Here is an 18,109-nt window from a genome sequence, read left to right as displayed (position 1 = left end):
CACAACTAGAGACCCGCGCGCGGCCGCCGCCGACCCTATTTCAAACTCCAACCGCCCCAGCGCGTTCCCAGTCCGGGCTGAGCCGAGTCGCGCCAGGTACGCACTGTTGAATCGGTTCCGAATGTAACGTCTCATCCTATTGTCAGTTTCGTTTATGTTTTAAAAATCAGACACGCTTTCTGTCCCCCACCGAACGATCAGGGTGTGTAACTCAGGATGAACAAAAACAAAACAAACAAACGTGAACTCCGGAAAAGGAAAGAGAGCACGCGCAAATAGTTCCTTAATGGAACGTTTGATTACTACGCGTGCGCGCCGCGGCCCCCTTCGCTTGGATCCAACGCCGGGCGGGGGTATATGTACGCATGCGCAACTTTCCCAGCCCTGAATTTGTTTTTATTGGGGGTGTTTGGATATTTGCTGACCAGTAGAGACCCGCATAATAATCGCGGTTAAAAACTGCACCCTTATTTGCAATGTTACTTCCTCTTAAGTATTGAAGAGCCGCCCCACGCGGTCTCAATCACGACTCTCTTGCAGTGCAGTTTACCTCGCCTCTTCCCATGCCATACTCTCTTGCACACCATGAGTTCTTTCCCCGCCCCCTCCCACTACAGCCATGCTGTTCCTCCTTCAAAATATTCCCTTCTTCCACCTCCGTGATAGAAACTTGCGAAATTCTAACATGATGGAACAGATTAGATGCCTGAAGGTGGCGGAGTCCTGAATCAGGAGTCAAAGCTCAAGAATAAGGGGTAAAACTTGCAGTGTGCGATAGGGAGAAGCTTCTTCACGCAGAGAGTGGGTGATTCTGTGGAATTCCCTACCACAGAAAATGGTTGAGGACCAAAGTTGCGTTTTTCAAGAAGAGAGTAGATAGAGCTTTTGTGGCACACGCGGAGAGGGTGGGTTTAGGGCATTGAACTCAGTGGTTTGTCCTGATTATATTGAATGGTGAAGCAAGCTCCAAGGTGTTGAATGGGCTGCTCATGATTTTATCTATTTCCTTGATGGCTCCTCCCTCCGATGCTGTCTCCCCTCGTGATATTCCCTTCTGCCCAGTTGACTGGCATCTCCATTATGCATGCACAGTTGCAGCAATGTGTACCATGGAGACACTGCAACAACTCTGCCAAGACACCTTGGAGAACATCTCAAAAAGTGACCTGTAGTATCTAGTAGGACTAAGACAGCAGAAGCACAGGAATAGCACCACCTGTAAGTTTCCATCTAATCCATACACTCATCCTGACTTAGAACTATATCACTGATCTGCAAGTGTGGCTGGGCTAAAATCCTGGAACTCACTTAACAATGCTTTGGTTATGTGTCTTCCCCCATCAATTGCAGTGATTCAGAAATGAAGATTAGCAATACCCTCCCCATGCAGCCGATACCTGCATCTAGACAACAATGTGGAAAACTACCAAGGTAGGTTCTGTATGTAGTAAGCGAGACAATTCTAACCGAGCTAATTACTTTCCCTTCAGTCCACTGTCCAATCATTAGTGAAGTCATGGAAGGTATTGTCAACAGTGCTGTTGAGCAGCACTTACCAAGATGTGCTTACTGATGATCAGAGATAGTAAGAACTGCTAGTGCTGGAGTTAGGGATAACACTGAAGGTAGAGAAGCGCAGCAGGCGTGGCAGCATCAGTGGAGCAGGGAAGTTGAAGCTTCGGTTCAGGACCCTTCAGAAAAGAAAGGTACCGACCTGAAACATCAACTTTCCTGCCCCTCTGATGCTGCCTGGCCTGCTGTGCTCCTCCAGCTCCAAACTGTTATCTCTTACTGATGATCAGTTTTGGTTCCACAAGGACCACTCAGCTGCTGACCTCATTTCAGCCTTGGATCAAAATGTACAAAGCTGAATTCCACAGATAAGGTGATAGTGACTGTTCTTAATATCAAGGCTGCATTTTACGTGAGTGTTATGTAAAGGATCCTGAGCAAAACTGGAGTCAGTGGCGATCAAAAGGAAACCTGGTGGTTGCAGTCATATGTCCACAAAGAAGGATGATTGTAGTTGTTGGAGTTTGGTCATCTCAGATTCAGAACATCTCTGCAGAGTTCCTCAGGGCAGCGTCCTGGGCTCAACCATCTACAGTTGCATTATCATTGGCCTCCCGTCATTCATTTATGTCTGTGCAATATTCAACACCATTCGCAACTACTCAGATACTAACATAATCCATGTCCAACTGCAGCAAGATATATTTAAAAAGAGAGTGAGGCAAAAGACAGAAAATTACAGGCCAATTAGTGGGTAAGAATTTGGAGTCTATTGTAGTGGATGAGATTTCTCAATATCTGGAAATGTATGGTAAAATAGGGCAAAGTCAGCATGGTTTCATCAAGGGGAGGACATTGCTGACAAATCTGCTAGAATTCTTAGAGGAAATAACGAGCAGGGTAGTTCAAGGTGAGTCAATGGATATTATCTACCTGGACTTCAAGAAGGCCTTTGACAAGGTGCTGCGAAGGAGGCTGCTGAGTAAGATAAGGGTCCATGGTTTAGAGGCAAGGTGCTAGCATGGATAGAAGATTGTCTGTCTGGCAGAAAACATAGAGCGTGGATAAAAGGGTTTTTCTCAGGATGGCAGCCAGTGACAAGTGGTGTTCCACAAGAGTCAGTGTTGGGACCACAACATTTCACTTTATACTTAATAATCTAGATGAAGGAACTGTGGGCATTCTGGCTAAGTTTGTAGACGATACAAAGATAGGTGGAGGGGAATGTAGTATTGAGGAGCTGGGGAGGCTGCAGTAGGCTTTGGACAGGTTAGGAGAGTGGACAAAGGAGTGGCAGATGGGGTACAACGTGGGAAAGTGAGGTCATGCAGTTTGGCAAGAAGAATAAAAGCATGGACTATTTTCTGAATGGGGAGAAAATTCAGAAGTCTGAAGTGCAAGGAGACTTGGGAGTTCTAGCCCAGGATTCTGTCCACTTGCAGGTTGAGTCAGTAGTTACGAAGGCAAGTGCAATGTTGGCATTTATTTTGAGAGGACTTGAATATAAAAGCAGGGATGTACTACTGAGGTTTTATAAGCTCTGGTCAGGCCATTTTTGGAGTATTGTGTGCAGTTTTGGGCCCCATATCTCAGGAAGGATGTACTGGCTCTGGACCGGGTTCAGAGGAGGTTCATGAGAATGGTCCCAGGAATGGAAAGCTTAACATATGAGGGACATTTGAGGACTCTGAGACTATATTCATTGGAGTTTAGAAGGGTGAGGGGATCTAATGAAAACTTACCGAATACTGAATGGCCTGAACAGAGTGGATGTTGGAAGATGCTTCCATTGGTAGGAGAGACTAGGACCCAAGGGCTTAGCCTTAGAGTAAAGGGAAGACATTTTAGAATGGAGATAAGGAGAAACTTCTGCAGCCAGAGAGTGGTGAATCTATGGAATTCAGTGCCACAAAAGGCTGTGGAGGCCAGGTCATTGAGTACATTTAAGACTGAGATAGATAGGTTCTTGATTATCAAGGGGATCAAGGAGGGACAGCATGTTGAGGAACTTATCGGCCTTGATTGAATGGTGGAAAAGACTCGATGAGCCGAATGGCCTAATTTCTGCTCCCATTTCATATGGTCTTATGGACAGTATTCACATTTGTCTGACAAGTGGCAACAAACATTTCCACCAAACAAATACTCGGAACTAACTATATTCAACATCAAAGAATCTAACTGTTATTCCTTGACATTCAAAGGCATTACCATCATTGAGTTACCATTTAAACAAAAACTGAACTGGTCTAGCTATGTAAATACCTTGCCTACCAGAGTAGGTCTATGGTTCGGAATACTGTAGTGAGTTACTCACCATCTGATTCCGCAAAACCTATCCATGATCCACAAGACGCAAGTCAGGAGTGTGATGAACTACTCCCCACTTACCTGGATGAGTGTGGTTCCAACAACAGTCAAGAAGCTTGACACTATACAGGACAAAGCAGCCCGCTTGATTGCCATCACATACTGAAATATCCACTCCACCACTGACACTCAACAGCAGTTTGTGTGTGGAATGAACTTCCTGGCGAAGCGGTGGATGTGGGTACAATTACAACATTTTAAAACCATTTGGTTAAGTACGTGAATAGGAAAGGTTTGGAGGGATATGGGCTAGGAGTAGACAGGTGGGACTAGTTTGGGATTAATTTCGGCATGGACTGGTTGGACCAAGGGGTTTGTTTCCATGCTGTATGACTCTTTGTATCACAGAAACTTACCAAGGCTCCTCACTGGGCACTTATAAATGCACAAGTATTGCCATCTAAAGGACGTGGACAGCAGATACATGGGAACAACACCACCTGCCAGTTCCACTCCAAGCCACTCACCATCATAAAATAGTTGGTGATTCCTTCATTATTGTTGAGTCAAAATTTTGGATTTCCCTCTCTAACAAGAAGGCAGCTCATCACCATTTTATCAAAAACAAATAGGGATGGGTAATAAATGCTCGTCCAGCCAATTACAGCCATATCCCATGAATTAACAATAAAAACAGATTTCTGCATCCACCTGCAGTTGGGTTAAGTAGTATAAAGTACTTGTGTGAAAGGAATGATTCCAGTATTGTCCCCTTAAACCAGAATGATTAGTATGTGTCGGAGTGATACTTTAGCTAACATTGTTGGGTGGTATTAGGGCATCTTTAGTACTTACTAGCCAATCTGTGGCTAAGAGGTAGCAATCTTGTTTCAGATTCGGGTAGTTATGAGTTCAGTTTCACTGCAGCCTGAGCACAAAAGCAAAGATTATCTCCACAAAGGCAGTAGTGAGGTAGTACTACACTGTCAAGCATCAGTACTGAGGGAACATTGCACTGGAGGATGAGATGTTATGCCATTTACCACTCTTCTATCTCCTATGAAGACCTCAAAAAAGAGTAGGAACTTTTTCTTTGATAACAAAGTGTGGAGCTGGATGAACACAGCAGCTAAGCAGCATCTTAGCAGCACAAAAGCTGACGTTTCTTTGATCTCCTGACAAATGCTTAACCTCCAATCAACATTGCAAGAATAGATTTTCTGGTCATTGTCACATTACTGTTTGTGGGAGGTTGCTTTCAGAAAAAAAATGGCTGCCACATTTCTGACATTACAACAGCAACTATAATTCAAAAATATGTCACAGGGTGCAAAGCTTTTGCGATGTCCTATGATCATGAAAGATCCTATTTGAATACGAGATTAGGTTTGGACTGTGGAACAATATTGAATAATTGTTTGATAGTTGTTGTTAATTCAGAGGAAAGCATAACTTATAGAATCCGGACAGTGTGGAAGCAGACTATTTGGACCATCAAAGCCACACCAACCCTCTGAAGAGCATCCCACCCCACCCTATCCCATCTGTGTAACTCTGCATTTCCCATCTAATCCAGCTAGGCCGCGCATCCATGGACACAATGGACAATTTGGCATGGCCAATCCACCTAACGTGCACACCTTCTGACTGTGAGAGGAAACCCACACAGGTACAGGGAGATTGTACAAACTGCACACAGACAGTCCCTGGTGCAGTGAGGCAGCAATGCTAACCACTGAGCCACTGTGCTCTCTTGAATCTGTTAAAATGCAGAAGTACCACATTAAAAAGATAGAAACCTCTGGACGTCATTTCAACATAACAGTAGTCTAATCTCTAAAATAGTGTGTACCAAGTCAGGGGCTGTGTAGTTTTTTCTTGTCTTTCGTAAGGATCTAATTGAAAGCATGCTAGCAGAATAACTGTTACTTGCATGAACTTGCCATTTAATTGCTCCCTTTATTGTGGTGTCATGTTTGGCTAATTTCAATTAATATAATGATTGTTTTAAGCCTGCAGTGATTGCCATGTATTCTTCTCACCCAAGTCCAATATTCAAGCAGCAATGCACTCAGGTGTCGACTTTGATGAGATGTTGAATTTAGGAACCCATTTTTCCTCTTCGGTCTTGTAAGTGTTCCCATTGTATTATTATGATTAAGAAGAGGGTAGTTAAATCAAGCCTACAACTGGAAAAGGCTGTTTGACCTCACAAGCTTTCTCTGACCCGTCATTTAACCCTATTAACACACCACATGTCGAATATCTTCACCGATTAATGATTTTTCGTCACTTCTTCAGGCACAGGTCTCACGGTGGAATCTACATATTAAAAGGGACCACAGCCTGACACCCTCTACATCAGTACCACCTCTGAGAAGGAAGATGAGGAATGTTTCAGCGGGTATTTTTCTACACCAGAATAAAGGCAGTCACTTCAGTGTTTTGCTGAAGTAAACCCACGGGATGTTTGCTGCTGAGCGCGTTATTGACATGTGTCCAAAGCCATTCGAGGAAGAAATGTCAGAGTCTGTAACAGTTCGAGAACTCCTGTATATCAGGTATCTGCCCAACCTGATGCAGAAAATGTACCTGCATTCTTGACGATAACCTTCAGAGAGCATCAGGCAGTTGTGCTAGAGGCCCTCAGAAGGCTAGAACAAAAGACGGCGGAATCTATGCGCATTTTCAGGACTGTAATAAGCCCAGCATATGAGCATTTGATAGCCTCCATGAAAAGTATGTAGCTGCCTTGGGGACCTAGGTCCAGCAAAACCTTTCAGTCATTGCTGGATATGTGCCAAGTCCTGCACTCCTGTACTTGAGCCATGGGTGCTTGGTATCTGTGGCAAGCCAACAGGTGTACAAGACACATCAACCTTAGCCCAGAGGCCGCAAATCTTCAGGGAGACAGCACGGAGACAGCTCACAGGGAGGAGATACAACAGACAGGCACCCTGAAAACTCCATTTCAGTACAATTCAGACATGTTCTGCCTCTCTTCTCCCTTCTCTCAGTGACCCATTGCCTCCAGAAGCTCAGGCCAAACAGGGTGGTCTTCCCACACCACTGTAAGCAGCCTGTGACTTCTAAGCCCAAAGTGCCAGTGCACAAGTTTCCTTCTCCCAAGCTGTAGAAGGAGGCCTGCACATAGAGGTAATGGGAGGGAGAAGGAACAAGTAAACTTTCTATAGGCTCATTCATGTTTTTGGTGTTCAATCAATGCACAAGTTAAGCTCTTTTATAAATACATCCTCATTTGTGCTGTCTTAACATTTACCTCAATATTAGTGTCTCAATGGAGCAGGGAACGTTGTCCAAAATGAAAGATGTGGACTGTCTTCAACTCGCAAAACAATGCTCTACATTTGAATTGGCGCATCCTGCTTCCTCTCTCATAAGCAGCAGAACGGCTGACTGGAGATCGCCTTATCCATCAGGGAAAGACATACATAAATTGGGGATCACAGTCAAGGAGGTACAGATGGATTTTTGGGACACTGAGGGTAACAGTAATAGGAAAGGAGCCAATGTCTGAAATGCCCAATTAATAGAGCCCCACCCATACATATTTTATGGGAGTGATGGCTGAATCTATTATCTGTCGAAAGGTGGTGTTCTCAAAGCCAACTAAAACATCTCAGTAGGAAATTGATAACTCAAATGTCAATGTGCCATCACTTTGGAACTGAAAGGAATGACAGTATCCACATTACACAACCATCGAATTGAAAGCTTCAGTGAGGATGTTCAGGCGTTGCAAAGCTACTGTGAAGGCCCTTTTTGCAAGTTGAAGACACTCCACAGCTTTCAGCTTGGAGAACCTTCTCTACTCTACTGAGACACAAAGATTACAATAAACATTAAGACAATGCAAATGAGGATGTATTTAAAAATGCTTAACATGTACATTGATTGAACACATTGGATTCCGAAATACTTAAGGGATAGTGAGTGCGTATGGTATGTAAGTGAACTCCTTGATAGGACTTGTCTTTTGTCCAAGAATAATTTTAGTGAAAACATCCTTGATAGCGAGTTTTGAGAAGGTTTGTAGCTCAGGTTGAGGTTCTGGATGTGAGTTTGCTCGCTGAGCTGGAAGGTTAGTTTTCAGACGTTTCGTCACCATTCTAGGTAACATCATCAGTGAGCCTCTGACGAAGCACTGGTGTTATGTCCCGCTTTCTATTTATCTGGTTAGGTTTCCTTGGGTTGTTGATGTCATTTCCTTTTTTTTAAGGGGATGGTAGATTGGCTCCAAATCAATGTGTTTGTTGATGGAGTTCCGGTTGGAATGCCATGCTTCTAGGAATTCACGTGCATGTCTCTGTTTGGCTTGTCCTAGGATGGATGTGTTGTCCCAATCAAAGTGGTGTCCTTCCTTATCTGTATGTAAGGATATGACCCACTATCACTCGTATCCTTACATGCAGATAAGGAAAGACACCACTTTGATTGGGACAACACATCCATCCTAGGACAAGCCAAACAGAGACATGCACGAGAATTCCTAGAAGCATGGCATTCCAACCGGAACTCCATCAACAAACACATTGATTTGGAGCCAATCTACCATCCCCTGAGAAAAAGAACAGGAAATGACATCACCAACCCAAGGAAACCTAACCAGATAAATAGAAAGCGGGACATAACACCAGCGCTTCGTCGGAGGCTCACTGATGATGTTACCTAGAATGGTGACGAAACGTCTGAAAACTAACCTTCCAGCTCAGCGAGCAAACTCACATCCAGAACATCCTTGATGATGAGGTGGTGGAAAAGCTCACATTTTCACAGTTGCTCTAGCACTAATGGTATAGGAAGGCTTGTGCACTCATGTTATCTCGCACAGAGGTTAAAATATCAGAACTGCAATTAAAAGGAAAAGTGAATATGTTATTGCATAGATAAACATTGAGAAATGTGTCATTCTGTGATCTGAAGTTTGCATCCAACTGCACAAATGAAATCATCACAGGAATAGAATGAAGTCTCAACATAGCTCAGTCATATTGGAAGTTGGTGGCTATAATGTTCTCTGTGGCCTTTTGGGCTTGGCAGACTATTGAATTATCTCCCATTCTTTGACAGCCCTCTCTAAATGCTGACCTTCATCTTCCTCCTCAGAGGTTTCCTCTCATTTTTGTATCTTTGCAGGTCAAACATCCTGCCTTTGACAACTGAGATTACGCAAGGCGCAGATCACCATAATAATGTGGGACAACAGATACTACATGTCACTGATTCAACACATCCAACCCTCACATTCAGGAGACCTGTGTTATATTCTACACTGGCGTCAGGTGCAGCGTGGGCAGCATTGTATCTCTCTTCCAAGGCAGTTTGACAATATTTTGTGGAGGCGGTATCCCTTTTTGTCCAGCATTCCTCCTTGAACGTCTGAGGGCCTTTGAAGTGGCTGACACCTGTGAGAGGTCTGGGATGTAAAATGTTTGGCAGTTCTCTTAATATCTAGAACATAACTTTTATCTAGCTGCTACTGGGTGGAGCAATTGTCCAGAGATCCATCATGCCTTACTCAAATTGGAGGCAACTACTATAGTTATTGTAGTTCCAGTGAAAGTAAACAGAAGGTGCGTTGCGGAGGTATTAGTCGAGGCAGCAATGGTCAACAGATGAATAGCAAAGGTACTTTCCCCAAGGTGGGTGAATTCAAAACTAGGGGGCATATGTTAACATGACAGTAAAAACTGCTGCTGCTGGAGAATCTGAGATAACAAGGTGTTGAGCTGGGTGAGCACAGCAGGCCAAGCACTATCAGAGGAGCAGCAAGGCTGACATTTTGGGCTGAGACCCTTCTTCAGAAAAAAGGTCTGAAGAAGGGTCTAGGCCTGAAACAAAAGCCTTTCTGCTCCTCTGATGCCGCTTGGCCTGCTGTGTTCATCTAGGGGGCATTTTTTTAAGGTGCGAGGAGGAAGTTTTAAAAGGGCCCTGAGTGTAGTTCGTATGTGGAATAAACTGCTAGAGAAAGTGGTGGATACAGTACAGTTACAACATTTAAAAGACATTTGGACAGTTCCATGAATAGGAAATCTTCAGAGGGATATGACCCAAATGCAGACAAGGGTGAGTAGTTGAGTTTGAGAAATCTGGTTCAGCATGGACAAATTGGATCAAAGCGTCTGTTTCCATGCTATATGACTCTATGTCATCATACTATCCAGTATAAATAGCACCCTTATATTATGCCCCTTTTTCTTTGTATTAATTGCCACACTCAATTTGATGTCATTTGGAAATTTTTAAGTTTTATTTTGATTCTTAAATCTAAATCATTGCAAACGAGGGGTCTAACTATAATATAACCAAACTTGTTACTGATACAAGTTAGCTATGAGAAGGATCAAAGGAATATTGATTGGTGAAGTGATTAGATGAGAAGATAGCAAATGGAGTATAATGTGGTTAAGTTTGAAATTATACAATTTGGTAGGATGAGAATGGAAAAAGCAGATTTTTTGTTCAGCGGTGACAAACTAGTACACGTTGGTATTGATGAATTTGGAGAGCCTAGGACACAAGTCTAGGAAGGTGAACACAGTATGCAATTACAAGTTATATTTTTATTGTGCCTTTAAAGTACTGAAACATTCCAATGTTCTTCACAGAAGCATTATAAAACAAAGAACTATGCCAAGCCACATAACGAGATGGAAACCAAAAAACGTTGTCAAAGAGGTAGGTTTTAAAAGAAGTGTCTCAAAAGAAGAGATAACAGGATAGAGATTATATTTTTCTGATGAAGGGTCTAGGCCCAAAACGTCAGCCTTCCGGCTCCTATGGTGCTGCTTGGCCTGCTGTGTTCATCCAGCTCTGCACCTTGTTGTCTCAAAAGAAGAACGAGGTTGATGTGAAGAGGTGTAGGGAGGGAATTTAGGAGCTTGGGGCTTAGGAAACTCAAGGCATAACCACCAATGCTGGAGCAATTATGATTAGGAATGCACAAAATAACATATTTTGGAGGCTTGAAACAGGCTAGGCCTTGGAGGATCTTGAAAATGAGGATAAAAAAACATTTAAATTAGATAACATAGTGTGGAGCAGGAGGAACTCAGCAGTCTAGGCAGCATCAGAGGAGCAAGAAAGTTGACATTTCAGGTCAGGACCCTTCTGGGGATCATCATATATAACAGGTAACCAGTTACAAGTGGTGTACTGCAAGGGTCAGTGTTGGGTCCACTGCTGTTTGTCATTTTTATAAATGAGCTGGTTGAGGGCGTAGAAGGATGGGTTAGTAAATTTGCAGACGACACTAAGGTCGGTGGAGTTGTGGATAGTGACGAAGGATGCTGTAGGTTGCAGAGAGACGTGGATAAGCTGCAGAGCTGGGCTGAGAGGTGATAAATGGAATTTAATGCAGACAAGTGTGAGGTGATGCACTTTGGTAGGAGTAACCGGAAGTCAAAGTACTCGGCTAATGGTAAGATTCTTAGTAGTGTAGATGAGCAGAGAGATCTCGGTGTCCATGTACACAGATCCTTGAAAGTTGCCACCCAGGTTGACAGGGCTGTTAAGAAGGCATACAGTGTTTTAGCTTTTATTAATAGAGGGATCGAGTTCCGGAACCAAGAGGTTATGCTACAGCTGTACAAAACTCTGGTGCGGCCGCACTTGGAGTGTTGCGTACAGTTCTGGTCACCGCATTATAAGAAGGATGTGGAAGCTTTGGAAAGGGTGCAGAGGAGATTTACCAGGGTGTTGCCTGGTATGGAGGGAAGGTCTTACGAGGAAAGGCTGAGGGACTTGAGGCTGTTTTCGTTAGAGAGAAGAAGGTTGAGAGGTGACTTAATTGAAACGTATAAAATAATCAGAGAGTTAGATAGGGTGGAGAGGGAGAGCTTTCTTCCTAGGATGGTGATGGTGAGCACGAGGGGGCATAGCTTTAAATTGAGGGGTGAAAGATTATAGGACAGATGACAGAGGTAGTTTCTTTATTCAGAGAGTAGTAAGGGAATGGAACGCTTTGCCTGCAACGGTAGTAGATTCGCCAACTTTAGGTACATTTAAGTCGTCATTGGATAAGCATATGGACGTACGTGGAATAGTGTAGGCTGGATGGGCTTCAGATCAGTATGACAGGTCGGCACAACATCGAGGGCCGAAGGGCCTGTACTGTGCTGTAATGTTCTATGTTCTGTGTAATCAGCTATTTAGCACTAAGGTGAAGAGAAATTTCTCCACCAAGGCTGTGAATCTTTGGAAGTCATTATGTTCAGGACCGAGATGGATAGGCTGTTGGATGTGGCAGGAAAGTGAAAGCTAATGCAGTAGTTCAGCCATGATTGTATTGAATGTGGAGCAAGCTGAATGGACCATTTAGCTTCCATCCACTCCTAATCCTAATAGGTTCCACACTGGGGAGATTCTATGAATAATAGTAGCACCAGCACTAATATCTTTGGAACACTAGTTCCTCATTTTTGTCTTCTCTCCCTGGTATTCGAGCTTTTATTTATCCTTCAGTTCATATTTTATAAGATATATTATGGAAGTTAAAAATAAACAGATTATTTTGGACATTATCACATTGTTGTTTGTGGGACCTTGCCATAAATACATTTGTTACTGTACGTCCTGTATTACGACAGCATTTCATTTGGCTGTAAACCACTTCAAAAAAATCCAAGGTTGCCATTCTATAAAAATGCAAGCCTTTCTATATTTTATAATACCATAAGAAACATACCTGCATGATGGAAGGGATGTCAGCCACAGTATATTACTTAGTGCCTTATCTAGCTAACATCATTAATATTTCAAACCAAATTATCTTAAATCAGTCTGACACTGAAGAAAGCTTTTACTTTTCCCTACCTCTTAGTGAACTAACCTGACTAAACTGGGAACACAGATCAGAATACTTTTTAAGTTTGGCCATGCCAAAATTTAGCTATAAACATGAACTCCGGATGCATGCATGTATGATCATGTCGGAGTGTTGGGATTGTGGCCTCTTTAACAAACTGTACTGAATCCAGGTGAGGTTGACTCCTTACAATATGAAATGTTTCAACATAGCACAGAAAAAAAATGGATAAAGGTTAAAATCAGATTCCAGACGAAAGAGTACCACTGACTCAAAGCGGTGTAAAAATAAATTGGGAAATAGTGAAAGTAAATTTGGGTTTGAAGCCTGAAACAGAAGGACAGATTCAAGTAGTTGCAAATTGCAATTTGTTTTTGTCCAACAAAATACTGGGTGGAGCAGACAATTTCAATATAACTTGGTGAATCGGAAGTTTATGGGACCACATGGATCATCAGTCTAACCCCAGCCCCCTTCACGTTATTACTCTTAAGTGATATCAGTTGAGATTAAAATCAGATCATTGTGTAAAACCAGCATTCCAGACATGAATTACATTTAGCCTTCATATATGCCAATCACTTTGGAGTTGTAGATATTCAAATTCAACCCAATGTGTAATGTTTGTTTGTTGCTAACTTCTTAATCCAGGCCATCATGTGAAGGACGTAGGAGCAGAAGCTGGCCATTTGGCTCTTTGAGCTTGATGCTGATTAGATGAGGATGGGCAGGCAGAGGATTGTTGACCATAAACATCATCTTGGACCAGCTGATTTAAACAGCATGTTTCTTTGTTTATAATTGCCAGTAAACTCTTCATATTTTCTTCCCAAGCTGCAATTAATTTGAAATCTTGCAAAAGAACTGTCTTAACACAATGGAATCCACCCAGAACTTGAATTCCAAATAGCTCCTTAGAATGTACAAATAACTCCAATCTTTGCCAATGTTGCAGTTCCATAGAATGATCACCATTTCAAAACAGCATGGAATGTCTTTTAAAAAAATGCTTGAAATTTCTACTTGAAGCTTGAGCCAGTTGGCAGGTTGGCATGGCTACAAGGACCACACTGATTCAAAAACATTCGATTTGAGCACCTCTCAGTTCTGTGGCAGATGACTCTAACACAACTTCTATTGGAGAAATAACTTTTCCAGCCAACAGAAATGTTTGGTTAATCCCATTGCCACCTAATACATTGAGAATCGGTTTTCTACAAGCACCAGTTGCCCTGAATTACAGAAAATGGAACTAGATGAAGTCCCACCTTCACCTTCATCTCACTCCTGACAACAAGCTTCGATAACACAAGGGTATGGTTGATTTCATAATTTAACTACCATAGGAAAAAGAATAACCAGTAAATATAGGGAGCTCCAGCCAGATGAACCATTTAGTGCAACTAACAGCTTGGTAGCCTGCAGTTTGGTCCACTTCTATGGGGTATCTCCCATGTGGCTGAAGAGGAGGTACTAGTCATCTTCTGTGTATCTGAAACCAGCTGAGATGCCTGTGACCTCCAGCCTTGTCTTCCATTGGCTGCTGCATCTGCACCATTCAGGCAGCACAGTGGCTAAGTGGTTAGTACTACTGCCTCACAGCACCAGGGACCAAGGTTCAGTGCTACCCTTGGGTGACTGTGGAGTTTGAACATTGTTCCCATATCTGTGTGGATTTTTGGGTCCTCCAGTTTCCTCCCCCAGTCCAGAGATGTGCAGGCTAGGTGATTTAGCTGTGGAAAATGTAGCGATAGGTGTATGTGGGTAGGATGCTCTTCAGAGGGTTGATGCATACATGATGGGCCAAATGGCCTCCTTCCACATTGAGGAACAGCCTAAAAGAGTCTTGCAACATGGATGTTTACTGAGTTAGAGGGCCAAAGAGGCAAGAGGAATCTGTGTCAGGGACTGTTTGGAAATTGCTGTAAATTAGAAAAGTTTGTTTGAAAGAATTAGTTTAACTGAGAAATCCCAGGAATAAGTGAAAGTCAGGGCCGATGTAATAAAGTCTAAAAGTAAGCCAAAGTTGAATAAGGGAAGTAAAGTTAACATAAGAGAAATCATTTGAAGACATTGTAACACAGGTCAATTACATGGAATGTGCGGCCTGCAAAATGTGGTAAGTCAAGCATCCCACCAGAGTCTGGTGACTGCAAGTGCAAGAAATTCTTTCAGCTGCAGAACTCTGCTTTGGTCTAGGAGCTGAAATGACTGCTGGAGACACTATGACACAGCAGCAAGGCTGAGAGTTACATGGATACTATGTGCAGTGAGGTGGTCTCATTGCAGCTTAAGGGCCTGAAGGCTGGAAGGGAGTGGGTGACCACCAAGCACTTCAAGAAAAAAAAACATGCACAAAGTGCAGGGGTATACTGGGGTCCTGCTCGCAAATCAATTTCTGTTTTGGAAGCTGATGAGGATGTTGGTTCCTCAATGGAATAAGGTCAGAATCGCATACATGGCACCACAGGCAGCTCAGTTCACCGGAGTGGTGTAGGAGGGAACAATTCTGGTAGGGTATTCCTGATTTGGGGCAGACATGGCATTTCTGTATCTGTCGACATGATTCCAGGCTGATAGGTTGTCTCCCTGATGCAAGGGTCTAGGATGTCACAGAGCAGCTGCAGGACATTCTTTTGGGAGACGGTGAACAGCCAGAGATCACGGGCCATATTGGTACGAATGACTCAGTGACCCTTTCTCAGTTACTTATATGCTGCCAGACCAGCTGAGCTTTTCCAACAACTTCTGTAGTTGATTAGGAAGAGTCAGCATGAATTTCTAAAGGAGAAATAAAATTTGACTAATGTACCAAAGTTTTTTTGAGGAGGTAACGGAAAGGCTCAATAAGGATAATGCTGTTAATGTGGTGTACATGGAAGTCCAAGGGGCATTTGACACAGTGCCACCCAACAGACTTGCGAGGAAAGTTATGGTCATGGAACAAAAGGGGCAGAAATGATGTGGAGTGGAGCTCCCTGGATGTCAGAATTAGGATCCTTGCTTTTCCTGATACACATTAATGATCTAGATCTTGGTGGACAGGGACTGTTTCAAATTTTTCACATGACACGAAAATCAAAATATAGTAAACTGTGTGAGAAGGGCAGTGTAGAACTCCGAAGGACAAGTTGATGGAGTGGATGGATAGGTGGCAAATGGGGTTCCAAGCAGATGGGCGTGAGGTGATGCATTTTGGTAGGAAGAACACTGAAAGACAATAGGAACTTGGGGGCCAAAGGAAAATACTCCAAATACCAGAAATCTGAAACAAAAACAATGAATGCTGCATGAGTTGGATTGTCTGCCAACCTCCCTGTGGTAGCTGAAGGATCTCCAATATTCAAGAATTCACCTGGCTCTGATTCTGTCAAAAGACCCAAGGACCAGCATCTTTTCTCAGCAAAGCATGGCTGTGCCTGTCCTTTGTCAACCTGTGGAACTTAAGACACAAATGAATCAGCCATGATGAATGATGGAACAGACTCAAGGGACCCAATGGCCCTTTTCTGCTCTTGTTTCAGATGGTCATATGTTGCTGTGAAGGAGACTTCCTATAGCTGACTCTGCTTCAGTTTCTTCCTTTAGCTCACTTGTGATGTGCTCCTCAGGGATGCCTGCTTCTCGGTTTTACCTTATATTGGAGGATGGTTAACTTTGTAGTAATTTAACTGGAATTTGCTTTGACAATGTAAGGGAGAGCAATGGGCCCTCACTCTGCTCACTTCATACGCAGCTGGCTGAGAGCGGGAGGCTGGTCATTGGGTGTTGCTACCATTCACCTTTCCAGATCTTACCAAGTCATTAAATTACTTTGCAATATTGGAGCGATGTCCTCCTGATCACTGTTCTACTTCTGACTTCTGTAGCACCTCAGTTCAGGACATTTTGATGTCTTGAAGGTGATGTGGTGGGTGGATGGAGGCTTGGGGGTGCAGAATTTATTTACAGGGCTCCAAGAAAATACCTCTTGTCTTAGTGACTGCCTTGGGGATGCTTGTCTGTATTAAGGCTGGCCTTCTAAAAACCTTCCTACGTGGCGGCTCAGTGGTTTGCACTGCAGCCTCACAGCATCAGGGACCCGGGTTCGATTCCAGCCTTGGGCACTGTCTGTGTGGAGTTTGCACATTCTCCCCGTGTCTGCGTGGGTTTCCTCCGGGTGCTCCGGTTTCCTCCCACAGTCCAAAGATGTGCAGGCTAGGTGGATCTGCCATGCTAAATTACCCATAGTGTTCAGGGGTGTTTGGGTTATAGGGGGATGGGTCTGGGTGGGATGCTTCAAGGGGTGTGGACTTGTTGGGCTGAAGGGCCTGTTTCCACACTGTAGGGAATCTAACCTAACCTAATCTAATCTAATCTAATCTATCTCCTCAGCAACTGTCAAGCCCAGTCATGTTTGCTACTCACCTTTTCACAGTTTCTGTGTCCTTACATTCAGACAATGAAGCAATCTGTGTTTGAAAATCACTGATGATAACAACTTGTGGACAACACCCAGAAATGTTCTATATAGGGTTCCCAGCCTCATATTAAAAATGTAATACCTGTGTCCTGAATCGAAATGATATGACATCAACAGAGATAATAACTTCAGTCTTCTAATCCTGCATTTAAATGCAGCATTTTAACCTCCATAACTGTTTTCTGGAGAACACTTTATTGACATTTGTCATGTGAAAACTATGAAATGTATATATATATATATATATATATATCCCATCCCACTGATGTTACCTCTTAAATCAGATGACTGCAAGAAGTTGTTGAATGTAAATATTCAAATATGTACAACATGTGGGTGTTAACAAATTAAAAATCAATCAATAATTTCATTCAGAACTGAACGTATTGTGTACAACTACTTAATATCTAGATGCATTTTTGAAAAGAGAAAACACAACTTTAAGCCAAAGCTTGATAAATTAGGGGAGGACTTTAGTGAGACCATTGTAAAGTCCTCTGGTTCACTAATATCATTTGGGGAGGGAAATCTGATATCCTTACCTAGTCTGGCCTGTTCATGACCCCAGCCCACAGCAGTGTGGTTGACACTTTACTGCCCTCTGGGCAATTAGGGATGGGCAATAGATGCTGACCTACTTAATGATGCCTATATCCCATGAATGAATTTTTTAAAAGTACAAAAAAAAGCATGCTGATAGGATGAGATTAAAGTAAGTTTAAAATAAACATGGACATTGACCAGATGACCTAAAAGACCTGTCTCTATACAATAAATTATGTTTAAACTGCATATAGTCTTTTATGACTTCAGGTTATCCTAAAACACTGTTCAGACAAGGAAGTATCTTTTGGTCAAATCTCTGTTATTATGTTGCAGACAAAAAGAATTCTTCTTCCCAGCCCTGATTGATATGATTAATGAGGAGAAATTTAGGAGAATTGATGTATTGAGCAAGGCATTTCTCTACATCAGGAGCAACAAGCCATATTTTTCAA

General features: G+C 42.9%; 1 protein-coding gene and 1 long non-coding RNA gene across 4 annotated transcripts in view; one reads left to right on the top strand and one right to left on the bottom strand.

Annotated features, from left to right (window-relative positions):
* The window catches only part of creb1b (cAMP responsive element binding protein 1b), an 80,984-nt gene extending 80,701 nt beyond the window's left edge, over positions 1-283 (bottom strand). For both annotated transcript variants that reach the window (XM_059647052.1, XM_048534181.2), the window contains exon 1: positions 105-283. The gene's annotated coding sequence lies outside the window, so the exon portion shown is untranslated. The remainder of the gene's footprint in view (positions 1-104) is intronic.
* Positions 13-16,880, top strand: LOC125453979 (uncharacterized). 2 transcript variants are annotated; one of them, XR_009445922.1, is made up of 5 exons: positions 13-96; positions 1,351-1,431; positions 6,124-6,383; positions 8,980-10,521; positions 13,301-16,880. It is a non-coding gene; the product is annotated as an uncharacterized LOC125453979 (long non-coding RNA). The 2 variants fall into 2 exon arrangements; XR_009445921.1 differs by lacking the exon at positions 13,301-16,880 and having other exon boundaries at positions 8,980-12,814.
* Positions 16,881-18,109: the final 1,229 nt, after the last annotated feature.

This window comes from Stegostoma tigrinum, chromosome 7 (assembly GCF_030684315.1).
Source record: "Stegostoma tigrinum isolate sSteTig4 chromosome 7, sSteTig4.hap1, whole genome shotgun sequence".
Classification (NCBI taxonomy): Eukaryota; Metazoa; Chordata; class Chondrichthyes; order Orectolobiformes; family Stegostomatidae; genus Stegostoma; species Stegostoma tigrinum.
Note: the sequence above shows the minus strand (reverse complement) of the source record. Positions and strands in the feature narration are given on the sequence as shown.